The sequence below is a fragment of the Arachis hypogaea genome, chromosome 6 (genome assembly GCF_003086295.3).
Source record: "Arachis hypogaea cultivar Tifrunner chromosome 6, arahy.Tifrunner.gnm2.J5K5, whole genome shotgun sequence".
NCBI classification, from domain to species: domain Eukaryota; kingdom Viridiplantae; phylum Streptophyta; class Magnoliopsida; order Fabales; family Fabaceae; genus Arachis; species Arachis hypogaea.
In genome coordinates, this window is record NC_092041.1 from 61,443,313 (window position 1) to 61,456,544 (window position 13,232).

The 13,232-nt window shown below is 38.1% G+C and overlaps 1 non-coding gene across 1 annotated transcript; it reads right to left on the bottom strand.

Moving 5' to 3' along the window:
• Positions 1 to 5,497: 5,497 nt before the first annotated feature.
• On the bottom strand, positions 5,498 to 5,605 carry LOC112699686 (small nucleolar RNA R71). The gene has a single exon (XR_003152629.1). It is a non-coding gene; the product is annotated as a small nucleolar RNA R71 (small nucleolar RNA).
• Positions 5,606 to 13,232: the final 7,627 nt, after the last annotated feature.

Sequence of the window (13,232 nt, forward strand, 5' to 3'; positions counted from 1 at the left end):
TTTAAATCCACACGTACGCGTCCTGTACACGTGCGCGTGGGTGGGCGAAAGGAAAAGTGGACACGGAAGCGCAAGGTGTGCCTAAGCGTGGATAGGGATGTGCTCATGGACGCGTACGCGTGATGTAACCATCTGCGTGAGATAAGTTTGTGCTAAACGCACACTTCCATCGCTGTTTTTGCACAAGTCTCTGTTCAGGATGAAGGGGACAAAATGTACGTGTGACGCGTGTGCGTCAAGCACGCCCACGCGTCGTGTGCCAATATGGCAAGGGACGCGTACGCGTTAAGGGTGCGTACGCGTGGGTCTGATTGTGCTTCTAGCACACCAACCACACGATTCCATCACAATTTTCTGTTCGTTGGATGAGGGAGCATTATTTTCATTGACGCACACGCGTCTCGCACGCGTCTGCATTGGTTGCCTTTTTTTTATGAAATATAAAGCAAAATAAGGGTAAACATGCAGAATAGGAAATTAACACTAACAAAAAAAAATAAAACTAATAAAAGGGAAGATCATACCATGGTGGGTTGTCTCCCACCTAGCACTTTAAGTTAAAGTCCTTAAGTTGGACAGTTGGTAAGCTCCTTCTCATGGTGGCTTGGGCTTGAACTCATTTTGAAACCTCCACCAACACTTGGACTTCCAATAAGCTCCGACATTTTCCAGTGAATTTACCAAGCCTTGATGAAGTTCTTCACAAGTTTTGAGCTCCCAAAGTTGATCCTCTTGTATGTCGGGATCCTAAATCCTGTTTCCACACCCGCCTTTAAGTGGATCATCAGTATTCCAATCGGGCGGCAAGCAATTTGAATTCTCAATGCAATACCAAACTCTTCTCTTAGATCCAACCAAATTATCACTAGTCAAACCCTTGCATCTAGCTCTTGGAATCTCAACCTTGATGAGCCTTGATTTGCGACTCCAACCACTAAACATTCTTCTCTGACGCTTAATGCCACAAAGCTTCCTAAGTTGATCATCGGTTTCAAGGATGCCATACTCAGGTGGGATAGGAAGGCAAATAGAGATGAATTTTACCCACTCAAATAATGTAGTAGACGGCAACCTAGGTAAAGAAGTCTCCAATGATCTGGACAACGCATGTTCAACTTCTGTCCATGCTTACCGAAGGGCTTCCACTTCCATATTATTATTAGATTCAATCGAAGAAGGATCTTCATATTCAGTGATTTCATTTATAGATGTGGATTCATCACTAGGAAGACTTGATTTAGGATTATTTTCACCAAGGGAACTCGCTTCTTGATCTATTCCATCTACTTCTTCATAAGGAATATGCCATGGAGGTTGTGCACTAGCCTCATTGACGTCAATGTCAAGTTTCATGGAGGAATACCCTAAAATTCTAGATTCCCATGGAGGTTCAGTGTCTCCTAGGTCTTCAACCACTTCTTCCTCTTCAACTATTATGGCCTCCTCCACTTGTTCCAATACAAAGTCACGTTCCTCATTGTCCACTGGATTTTCTAGTGTCTCCTTCATGCCACGCTCTTTTATTGATTCTCCACATGTAGTCATGGGAGTGCTTTGAGTGTCAAAGCGCAGGGAGGCTAAATTACCTACTACATGCTCCAATTGATGAAAGGATGCAAGAAATCGATCCAGTGTTTCCTCGAGATGATCCCTTTACTCTTGTTCCTCTTGGATAACATAATTAGGATCATATGGCTCGTGGATTGATGGATATGGGGAAGGTGTATATGGAAATAGTGGTTCTTGGGGATAATTGGGTTGGAATTGGGGTGGTTCTATATATGGTTCATATCGCTCATAAGGTGGTTGGTGATGAGCGGATAATTTATACGCATTTTGGCATTGTTTTTAGGTAGTTTTTAGTAGAATCTAGCTACTTTTAGGGATGTTTTTATTAGTTTTTATGCAAAATTCACATTTCTGGACTTTACTATGAGTTTGTGTGTTTTTCTGTGATTTCAGGTATTTTATGGCTGAAATTGAGGGACCTGAGCAAAAATCTAATAGGAGGCTGAAAAAGGACTACAGATGCTGTTGGATTCTGACCTCCCTGCACTCGAAATGGATTTTCTAGAGCTAAAAAACTTCAAATGGCGCGCTCTTAATTGCGTTGGAAAGTGGACATCCAGGACTTTCTAGCAATATATAATAGTCCATACTTTAGTCGAGTTTAAACAATGCAAACTGGCGTTCAACGCCAGTTCCATGCTGCATTCTAGAGTAAAACGCCAGAAACACGTCACAAACCAGAGTTAAACGCCAAAAACATGTTACAACTTGGCATTTAACTCCAAGAGAAGCATCTGCATGTGTAAAGCTCAAGCTCAGCCCAAGCACACACCAAGTGGATCCCGGAAGTGGATTTCTACATCAATTACTTATCTTTGTAACCCTAGTAGCTAGTTTAGTATAAATAGAACATTTTACTATTGTATTGGGGGTCTTATTCCCTATTTTCGTATTCACATACTATTTAGGGAGGCTGGCCATTCGGCCATGCCTAGACCTTATTCTTATGTATTTTCAACGGTGGAGTTTCTACACACCATAGATTAAGGTGTGGAGCTCTACTGTTCCTCGAGTATTAATGCAAATTACTATTGTTCTTCTATTCAATTCACGCTTATTCTTATTCTAAGATATCCATTCGCACCCAAGAACCTGATGAATGTGATGATTATGTGATGCTCATCACCATTCTCACTTATGAACGTGTGCCTGACAACCACTTTCGTTCTACATGCAAATAAGCTTGAATGAATATCTCTTGGACTCCTTAATCAGAATCTTCGTGGTATAAGCTAGAATTCATTGGCAGCATTCTTGAGAATTTGAAAAGTCTAAACCTTATCTGTGGTATTCCTAGTAGGATTCAGGGATTGAATGACTGTGATGAGCTTCAAACTCGCGACTGTAAGGCGTGGTGACAACGCAAAAGGATAGTAAATCCTATTCTTACATGATCGAGAACCGACAGATGACTAGCCATGCGGTGACAGCGCACCTGGACCATTTTCACTGAGAAGACAGATAGTAGCTATTGACAACGGTGATCGCCCAACATACAGTTTGCCATGGAAAGGAGTAAGAATGATTGGATGAAAGCAGTAGGAAAGCAGAGATCCAGAAGGAACACGGTATCTTCATGCGCTTATCTGAAATTCCCACCAATGAATTACATAAGTATCTCTATCTTTATTTTATGCTTTATTTATCTTTATATTCGAAAACCATTATAACCATTCGAATCCGCCAGACTGAGATTTACAAGATGACCATAGCTTGCTTCAAACCAACAATCTCCGTGGGATCGACCCTTACTCACATAAGGTTTATTACTTGGATGACCCAGTGCACTTGCTGGTTAGTTGTGCAAAGTTGTGAAGAATGTGCGTGAACCATAGTATTGTGCACTAAGTTTTTGGCGCCGTTGCCGGGGATTGTTTGAGTTTGGACAACTGACGGTTCATCTTGTTGCTCAGATTAGGTAATTTTCTTTTCAAAAAGTTTTCAAAATTTTTTCATAATTTTTTTCTTTGTTTGCGTTTTTCAAAAAATAATTTTAAAAAAATCTAAAAAAAATTGTGTTTTTTGTTTGAGTCTTGAGTCAATTTTTAAGTTTGGTGTCAATTGCATGTTTTTAAAATATATGCATTTTTTCGAAAAATTCATGCATTGCATTCTTCATGAACTTTAAGTTGTTCTTGGTAAGTCTTCTTGTTTGATCTTCATATTTTCTTGTTTTGTGTCTTTTGTTGTTTTTCATATGTATTTTTGAATTCATAGTGTCTAAACATGAAAAATTTCTAAGTTTAGTGTCTTGCATGTTTTTCTTTTCTTGAAAATTTTTCCAAAATAAGTTTTTGATGTTCATTATGATCTTCATAATGTTCTTGGTATTCATCTTGACATTCATAGTGTTCTTGCATGCATCATTGGTTTTGATCCAAAATTTTCATATTTTGGGTCATATTTGTGTTTTTCTCTCTCCTCATTAAAAATTCAAAAATAAAAAAATATCTTTCTCTTATTTTACTCATAAATTTTGAAATCATTGGGTTGACTTAGTCAAAAAATTTTAAAATAAGTTGTTTCTTGTTAGTCAAGTCAAGATTTCAATTTTAAAAATCTTATCCTTTCAAAATCTTTTTCAAAATCAAATCTTTTCTTTTTCCTTTTGTTATTTTCAAAAAAATTTTAAAATTGATTTTCAAAATCTTTTTCTTAATTTTATTTCATAATTTTCAAAAACTTTACTTACAATTAATGTGATTGATTCAAAAATTTGAAGTTTGTTACTTTTTTGTTAAGAAAGGTTCAATCTTTAAATTCTAGAATCATATCTTTTAGTTTCTTGTTAGTCAAGTAATCAATTTTAATTTTAAAAATCAAATCTTTTTAATTTCCTTTTCAAATCTTTTTCAAAACAAATCTCAATCATATCTTTTCAATCATATCTTTTTCAAAATCAATTTCAAAAATCTTTTCTAACTCCTTATCTTTTCAAAATTGATTTTCAAATTTTTTTCAACTAACTAATTGACCTCTTGTTTGTTTTACTATTTCTTATCTTTTTCAAAACCAGCTAACTACTTTCCTCTCTCTCTAATTTTCGAAAATCACCTCCCTCTTTTCCAAAAATCTTTTTATTTAACTAATTGTTTTAATTTTTAATTTTATTTCTTTTTATAAATTCAAATTTTAACTTTAATTTAAAATAAAAATAAAAATATTTTTCTTTTATTTTAGTTAATTTTTGAAAACTCCTCTCTCTCATCTTCTTCTATTTATTTGTTTATCTACTAACACTTCTCTTCTACTCAAAATTTGAACCCTCTTCTCCTCTCTACCTGTGTTCGGATTTTCTTCTTATTTTCTTCTACTCACATAAAGGAATCTATCTACTGTGGTAAAGAGGATCCCTATTATTATTTTTTGTTCCCTTCTTTTTCATATGAGCAGGAGCAAGGACAAGAACATTCTTGTTGAAGCAGATCCTGAACCTGAAAAGACTCTGAAGAAAAAACTAAGAAAAGCTAAAATACAACAATCCAGATAAAACCTTACAGAAATTTTCAAAAAAGAAGAGGAGATGGCAGCCGAAAATAATGACAAAAACAATAATGCAAGGAGGATGCTTGGCGATTATATTACACCTAGTTCCAAATTTTATGGAAGAAGCATCTCACTCCCTGCCATTGGAGCAAACAATTTTGAGCTAAAGCCTCAACTAGTTGCTCTAATGCAACAGAACTGCAAGTTTTATGGACCTCCATTAGAAGATCCCTATCAGTTTTTAACTGAGTTCTTGCAGATCTGTGATACTGTTAAGACTAATAGAGTAGATCCTGAAGTCTACAGGCTCATGCTTTTCCCTTTTGCTGTAACAGACAGGGCTAGAACATGGTTGGACTCACAACCTAAAGATAGCCTGGACTCTTGGGATAAGCTGGTCACGGCCTTCTTGGCCAAGTTCTTTCCTCCTCAAAATCTTAGCAAGCTTAGAGTGGATGTTTAGACCTTCAGGCAAAAAGATGGTGAATCCCTCTATGAAGCTTGGGAAAGATACAAGCAGTTGACCAAAAAGTGTCCTTCTGACATGCTTTCAGAGTGGACCATTTTGGATATATTCTATGATGGTCTATCTGAGTTCTCCAAGATGTCATTGGACCATTTTACAGGTGGATCCATTCACCTAAAGAAAACACCTGCAGAAGGTCAAGAACACATTGACATGGTTGCAAATAACCAATTCATGTACACCTCTGAGAGGAATCCTGTGAGTAATAGGATGCCTCAGAGGAAGGGAGTTCTTGAAATTGATGCTCTGAATGCCATATTGGCTCAGAACAAAATGTTGACTCAGCAAGTCAACATGATTTCTCAGAGTCTGAATGGATTGCAAAATGCATCCAACAGTACTAAAGAGGCATCTTCTGAAGAAAAAGCCTATGATCCTGAGAACCCTGTAATAGCAGAGGTGAATTACATGGGTGAACCCTATGGAAACACCTATAGTCCCTCATGGAGAAATCATCCAAATTTCTCATGGAAGGATCAACAAAAGCCTCAACAAGGCTTTAATAATGGTGGAAGAAACAGGTTTAGCAATAGCAAGCCTTTTCCATCATCTTCTCAGCAACAGACAGAGAATTCTGAGCAGAGTCCCTCTAGCTTAGCAAACATAGTCTCTGATCTATCCAAGGCCACTCTAAGTTTCATGAATGAAATAAGGTCCTCCATTAGAAATTTAGAGGCACAAATGGGTCAGCTGAGTAAAAGAGTCACTGAAACTCCTCCTAGTACTCTCCCAAGCAATACAGAAGAGAATCCAAAAAGAGAGTGCAAGGCCATTGATATTATCAAAATGGCCGAATCCAAAGAGGAAGGGGAGGACATGAATCCTAATGAGGAAGACCTCATGGAACATCCTCCAGACAGAAAAGAGTTCCCTATTGAGGACCTAAAGGAATTTGAAGCTCGTATAAAGACCATAGAGATTCCATTAAACTTCCTTCTGCCATTCATGAGCTCTGAGAACTATTCTTCCTCTGAAGAGGATGAAGATGTAACTGAAAGAGCAAGTTGCTCAATATCTAGGAGCCATCATAAAGCTGAATGCCAAGTTGTTTGGTAATGAGACTTGGGAAGATGAACATCCCTTGCTCATTAGTGAACTAAATACATGGGTTCAGTAAACTTTACCTCATAAGAAATAAGACCCTGGTAAATTCTTAATACCCTGTACCATAGGCACCATGACCATTGAGAAGGCTCTGTGTGACCTGGGGTCAGGTATAAATCTTATGCCACTCTCTGTAATGGAGAAATTGGGGATCTTTGACGTACAAGCTGCAAGAATCTCATTAGAGATGGCAGACAAGTCAACAAAATAAGCTTATGGATTGGTAGAGGACGTGTTAGAGAAGGTTAAAGGCCTTTACATCCCTGTTGATTTCATAATCCTAGACACTGGGAAGGATGAGGATGAATACATCATCCTTAGAAGACCTTTCCTAGCCACAGTAGGAGCTGTGATTGATGTTGACAGAGGAGAGCTAGTCCTTCAATTGAATGGGGACTACCTTGTGTTTAAAGCTCAATGATCTTCCTCTGCAACCATAGAGAGGAAGCATGAAAAGCTTCTCTCAATACAGAGTCAAACAAAGCCCCCACAATCAAACTCTAAGTTTGGTGTTGGGAGGCCACAACCAAACTCTAAGTTTGGTGTTGAACCCCCACATTCAAACTCTAAGTTTGGTGTTTGGAGATTCCAACAATGCTCTGAACATCTGTGAAGCTCCATGAGAGCTCACTGTCAAGCTATTTACATTAAAGAAGTGCTTATTTGGAGGTAACCCAATTTTTATTTATCTATGTTTCTATTGTTCTTTTTATGTTTTATTAGGTTTATGATCATGTGGAGTTACAAACATAATGGCAAAAATTAAAAATAGAATCAAAAACAGCAGAAGAAAAAGCACACCCTGGAGAAAGAGTTGTGTGGCGTTTAAACGCCAGAAACAAGCATCTGTCTGGTGTTTAACGCCAGAAACAAGCACCAAGCTGGCATTTAATGCCAGAAATAAGCATCAGGCTGGCATTAAACGCCAGAAACAAGCTACATTTGGGCGTTTAATGCCAGAAACAAGCTACAGTCTGGCGTTAAACGCCAGGATTGCATACAGAGGGCGTTTTACACGCCTAAAAGGTGCAGGGATGAGAAATCCTTGACACCTTAAGATCTGTGGACCCTACAGGATCACCTCAGGATCTATGGACCCCACATGATCCCCACCTGCCCCACTTCTCTCTTCTTCACACAATCCAATAACACTATACCCTTCACCAATCACCTCAATATCTCTTCCCCATTACCCCTTCACCAATCACATCCATCCACTCTTCCCCATAAACCACACCTACCTTCAAATTCAAAATCTCTTTCCCACCCAAACCCACCCTAAATGACCGAACCCAAACCCATTTCCCTCCATTATATAAACCCCTCCATCCTTCTTCATTTTCACACAACACTACCCTCTCTTCTCCCCCTTGGCCGAAACCCACACCTCTCTCCCTCTCCTCCATATCTTCTTCTTCTTCTTCTATTCTTTCTTCTTTTGCTCGAGGGCGAGCAACATTCTAAGTTTGGTGTGGTAAAAGCATAGCTTTTTTGTTTTTCCAAAACCATTGATGTCACCTAAGGCCAGAGAAACCTCAAGAAAGAGGAAAGGGAAGGCAATTGCTTCCACCTCTGAGTCATGGGAGATGGAGAGATTCATCTCAAAAGTCCATCAAGACCACTTCTATGAAGTTGTGGCCAAGAAAAAGGTGATCCCTGAGGTCCCTTTTAAACTCAAAAAGGGCGAATATCCGGAGATCCAACAAAAGATTAGAAGAAGAGGATGGGAAGTTCTCTCCAATCCCATTCAACAAGTCAGAATCTTAACGGTTCAAGAGTTCTATGCAAACGCATGGATCACTAGGAACCATGATCAAAGCATGAACCCAAACCCAAAGAATTGGCTTACAATTGTTCGGGGGAAATTCTTAGATTTCAGTTCGGAGAACGTAAGGTTGGCGTTCAACTTACTTATGATGCAAGAAGACGCACGCCCCTACACTAAAAGGGTCAACTTTGATCAAAGGTTCAACCAAGTCCTCATGGACATATGTGTGGAAGGAGCTCAATGGAAAAGAGACTCAAAAGGTAAGCCGGTTCAATTGAGAAGACTGGACCTTAAGCCTGTGGCTGGAGGATGGTTGGAGTTTATCCAACGCTCCATCATCCCCACTAGCAACTGATCCGAAGGCACCACCCTCACTAAGGTGGACTCATTCCTTAACTTCCTTGTTCTTATCTCTCTGTTTTTTAGTTTTATACTATATGTTTGTCTATGTTTTGAGTCTTTACTACATGATCATTAGTATTTAGTAACTATGACTTAAGGATATGAATAATTCCATGAATCCTTCACCTTTCTTAAATGAAAAATATTTTTCAAACAAAAGAACAAGAAGTACATGAGTTTCGAATTCATCCTTGAAATTGGTTTAATTATATTGATGTGGTGACAATACTTTTTGTTTTCTGAATGAATGCTTGAACAGTGCATATTTATGATCTTGTTGTTTATAAATGTTAAAATTGTTGGCTCTTGAAAGAATGATGAAAAAGAGAAATATTATTGATGATCTAAAAAATCATAAAATTGATTCTTGAAGCAAGAAAAAGCAGTGAAGAACAAAGCTTGCGAAAAAAAACTTAAAGAAAGAAAAAGAAAAAGCAAGCAGAAAAAGCCAATAGCCCTTAAAACCAAAAGGCAAGGGTAAAAACGATCCAAGGCATTGAGCATCAATGGATAGGAGGGCCCAAGGAAATAAAATCCAGGCCTAAGCGGCTAAATCAAGTTGTCCCTGACCATGTGCTTGTGTCATGAAGGTCCAAGTGAAAAGCTTGAGACTGAGTGGTTAAAGTCATGATCCAAAGCAAAAAGAGTGTGCTTAAGAGCTCTGGACACCTCTAACTGGGGACTTTAGCAAAGCTGAGTCATAATCTGAAAAGGTTCACCCAGTCATGTGTCTGTGGCATTTATGTATCCGGTGGTAATACTAGAAAAAAAGTGCTTAGGGCCACGACCAAGACTCATAAAAGTAGCTGTGTTCAAGAATCAACATACTTAACTAGGAGAATCAATAACACTATCTGAACTCTGAGTTCCTATGGATGGCAATCATTCTAAACTTCTAAGGATAAAGTGAGATGCCAAAACTGTTCAGAAGCAAAAAGCTACAAGTCCCGCTCATCTAATTAGAACTAATATTCATTGATATTTTGAGATTTATAGTATATTCTCTTCTTTTTATTTTATTTGATTTTCAGTTGCTTGGGGACAAGCAACAATTTAGGTTTGGTGTTGTGATGAGCGGATAATTTATACGCTTTTTGGCATTGTTTTTAGGTAGTTTTTAGTAGAATCTAGCTACTTTTAGGGATGTTTTTATTAGTTTTTATGCAAAATTCACATTTCTGGACTTTACTATGAGTTTGTGTGTTTTTCTGTGATTTCAGGCATTTTATTGCTAAAATTGAGGGACCTGAGCAAAAATCTGATAGGAGGCTGAAAAAGGACTACAGATGTTGTTGGATTCTGACCTCCCTGCACTCGAAATGAATTTTCTGGAGCTACAAAACTCCAAATGGCATGCTCTCAATTGCGTTGGAAAGTGGACATCTAGGGCTTTCCAGAAATATATAATAGTCTATACTTTATTCGAGTTTTTTAGATGACACAAACTTGCGTTCAACGCTAGTTCCATTCTGCATTCTGGAGTAAAACGCCAGAAACACGTCACAAACCAGAGTTAAACGCCAAAAACATGTTACAACTTGGCGTTTAACTCCAAGAGAAGCCTCTACACGTGTAAAGCTCAAGCTCAGCCCAAGCACACACCAAGTGGGCCCCGGAAGTGGATTTCTACAACAATTACTTATCTCTGTAACCCTAGTAGCTAGTTTAGTATAAATAGAACTTTTTACTATTGTATTGGGGGTCTTATTCCCTATTTTCATATTCACATGCTATTTGGGGAGGCTGGCCATTCGGCCGTGCCTAGACCTTGTTCTTATGTATTTTCAACGGTGGAGTTTCTACACACCATAGATTAAGGTGTGGAGCTATGCTGTTCCTCGAGTATTAATGCAAATTACTATTATTCTTCTATTCAATTCACGCTTATTCTTATTCTAAGATATCCATTTGCACCCAATAACCTGATGAATGTGATGATTATGTGACGCTCATCACCATTCTCACTTATGAACGTGTGCCTGACAACCACTTTCGTTCTACATGCAAATAAGCTTGAATGAATATCTCTTGGACTCCTTAATCAGAATCTTCGTGGTATAAGCTAGAATCCATTGGCAGCATTCTTGAAAATCCGGAAAGTCTAAACCTTGTCTGTGGTATTCCTAGTAGGATTCAGGGATTGAATGATTGTGACGAGATTCAAACTTGCGACTGTAAGGCGTGGTGACAACGCAAAAGGATAGTAAATCCTATTCTTACATGATCGAGAACCGACAGATGATTAGCCATGCGGTGACAGCGCACCTGGACCATTTTCACTAAGAGGACAGACGGTAGCCATTGACAACGGTGATCCCCCAACATATAGCTTGCCATGGAAAGGAGTAAGAATGATTGGATGAAAGCAGTAGGAAAGCATAGATTTTGAAGGGACATAGTATCTTCATGCGCTTATCTGAAATTCCCACCAATGAATTACATAAGTATCTCAATCTTTATTTTATGCTTTATTTATCTTTATATTCGAAAACCATTATAACCATTAGAATTCGCCTGGTTGAGATTTTACAAGATGACCATAGCTTGCTTCATACCAACAATCTCCGTGGGATCGACCCTTACTCACGTAAGGTTTATTACTTGGACGACCCAGTGCACTTGCTGGTTATTTGTGCGAAGTTGTGAAGAATGTGTGTGAACCATAGTATTGTGCACCAGGTTTTTGGAGCCATTGCTAGGAATTGTTCGAGTTGTGAAAAGTATGAGTCACAATTTTGCCTATCAGTTGGTATGGTGGATAAGGGTTACAATCATATGAGGATGTTTGGTAGTACGGAGCTTGTGAGTATGGTGGTTCAAAATTATGTTGGGGAGGGGGCTCATAAGTATAGTGTGGTGGGTGTTGATTGTCACGAAAAGGTCCACCATAACCATTGTCTTGATATCCATCATAGAATGGTTGTTGCTCGTAACACATTGGAAGGGGTTGTTGCCAATAGAGTTGATCAAATCCTTGTGGCACCTCCCATCTTTGATTATCCCAACCTTGATGCATGTTCTTATTGTAACCTCCTCTTCCTGCAACATAATTGTAACCAAACTCATAGCCAAAGGGGTGAGAATTCATAGTAGCTAATAAGAATTAAAAATAAAAAACAAACATACAAGCAAAAGCAAATATTTACAATAACCAATAATAAGGCACACATTTGCAATTCCTCGGCAACGACGCCATTTTGATGAACGGATCTTTGTGTGATCTAGAATTTTACAATAAACTCTAATTGCAAGTATAGTTTCTAGACCAACAATAATCTCCTCATACAAAAGTTTGGTTGTCACAAGTAACAAACCTCTAAAAGTAATAACCGAAGTATTTAAACCTCGGGTCGTCTCTCAAGAAATTGCATGGAAGTGTTCTTATAATTGGTCATGCAAAGGTATATTTTGGGGTTTTTGAAATAACGAACAAAAAATGTAAATGGTAATGAAAATCAAATGATAAAGAGGTCTTGGCAAGGTTTGGTGGTCAAGGATCCTATCCTTATCACTAACAACATGAGAATTGTCAAGGATCAATCCCATTAATTCATCCTCTAACTAGTAGTAAAGGAAAGTTAAATGAGTTATATCAATCCAAGTCCATAAGTCCTAGTTCTACACTCATTCGATTAGTGAGAACTAGAGTTAATGGCTCCAATCATCAATTACTTGGACATTAGTAACTCAAGAGTTCCTAAGTTACCTTTCCAAGCCAAGAGCATAAAATCTACTCTAACATCCTTCTAAGCATTTTATCAAACACTTGGTAGGCACAAAATAAAAGCATAGAAAACTAACAAGGAAAATAAAATCCAAATAACCAATTGGAAGTATCAATGACAACAAATGAAGAAAAGCAATCATAAATATGAAATACCACAATTTGCATTAAATAGGAAATCAAATCTAACATGAGAATTCATAAGCTAAATTGGAAAGATAGAGAAATCAACAAGAGGGATAGATGAACTAAGGTACTAGAATGAATAAAAGCAGAAGAAGAACTAAATTAAAGTATAATAAAAATCTGAAATTAAGAAAGACTAAACCTAAAAACCTAAAATCTACTCTCTCTAGAAAACTACATCTAAAACCTAAAATTATGTGAATGATTGTATGATTGAATGAATGATGCCTTCCCCGTCAATCCTTCGTCTATTTAGCCTTTTCCTGCTCAAGATTGGCTTCAAAATTGGGCCAGAAGCCCTTTTGAAATCGCCAGGTGCGATTTCATTAAAGGAGTCAGCATGGGCATCGACGCGTACACATCCCTGGAGTATTGTGCGATCCACGTGCACGCGTCTTGTGCACGCGCACGTCCATGGGCGTGTTCCAAATCCTTGACTTTTCATGATTTCTCTACTTTGCATGCTT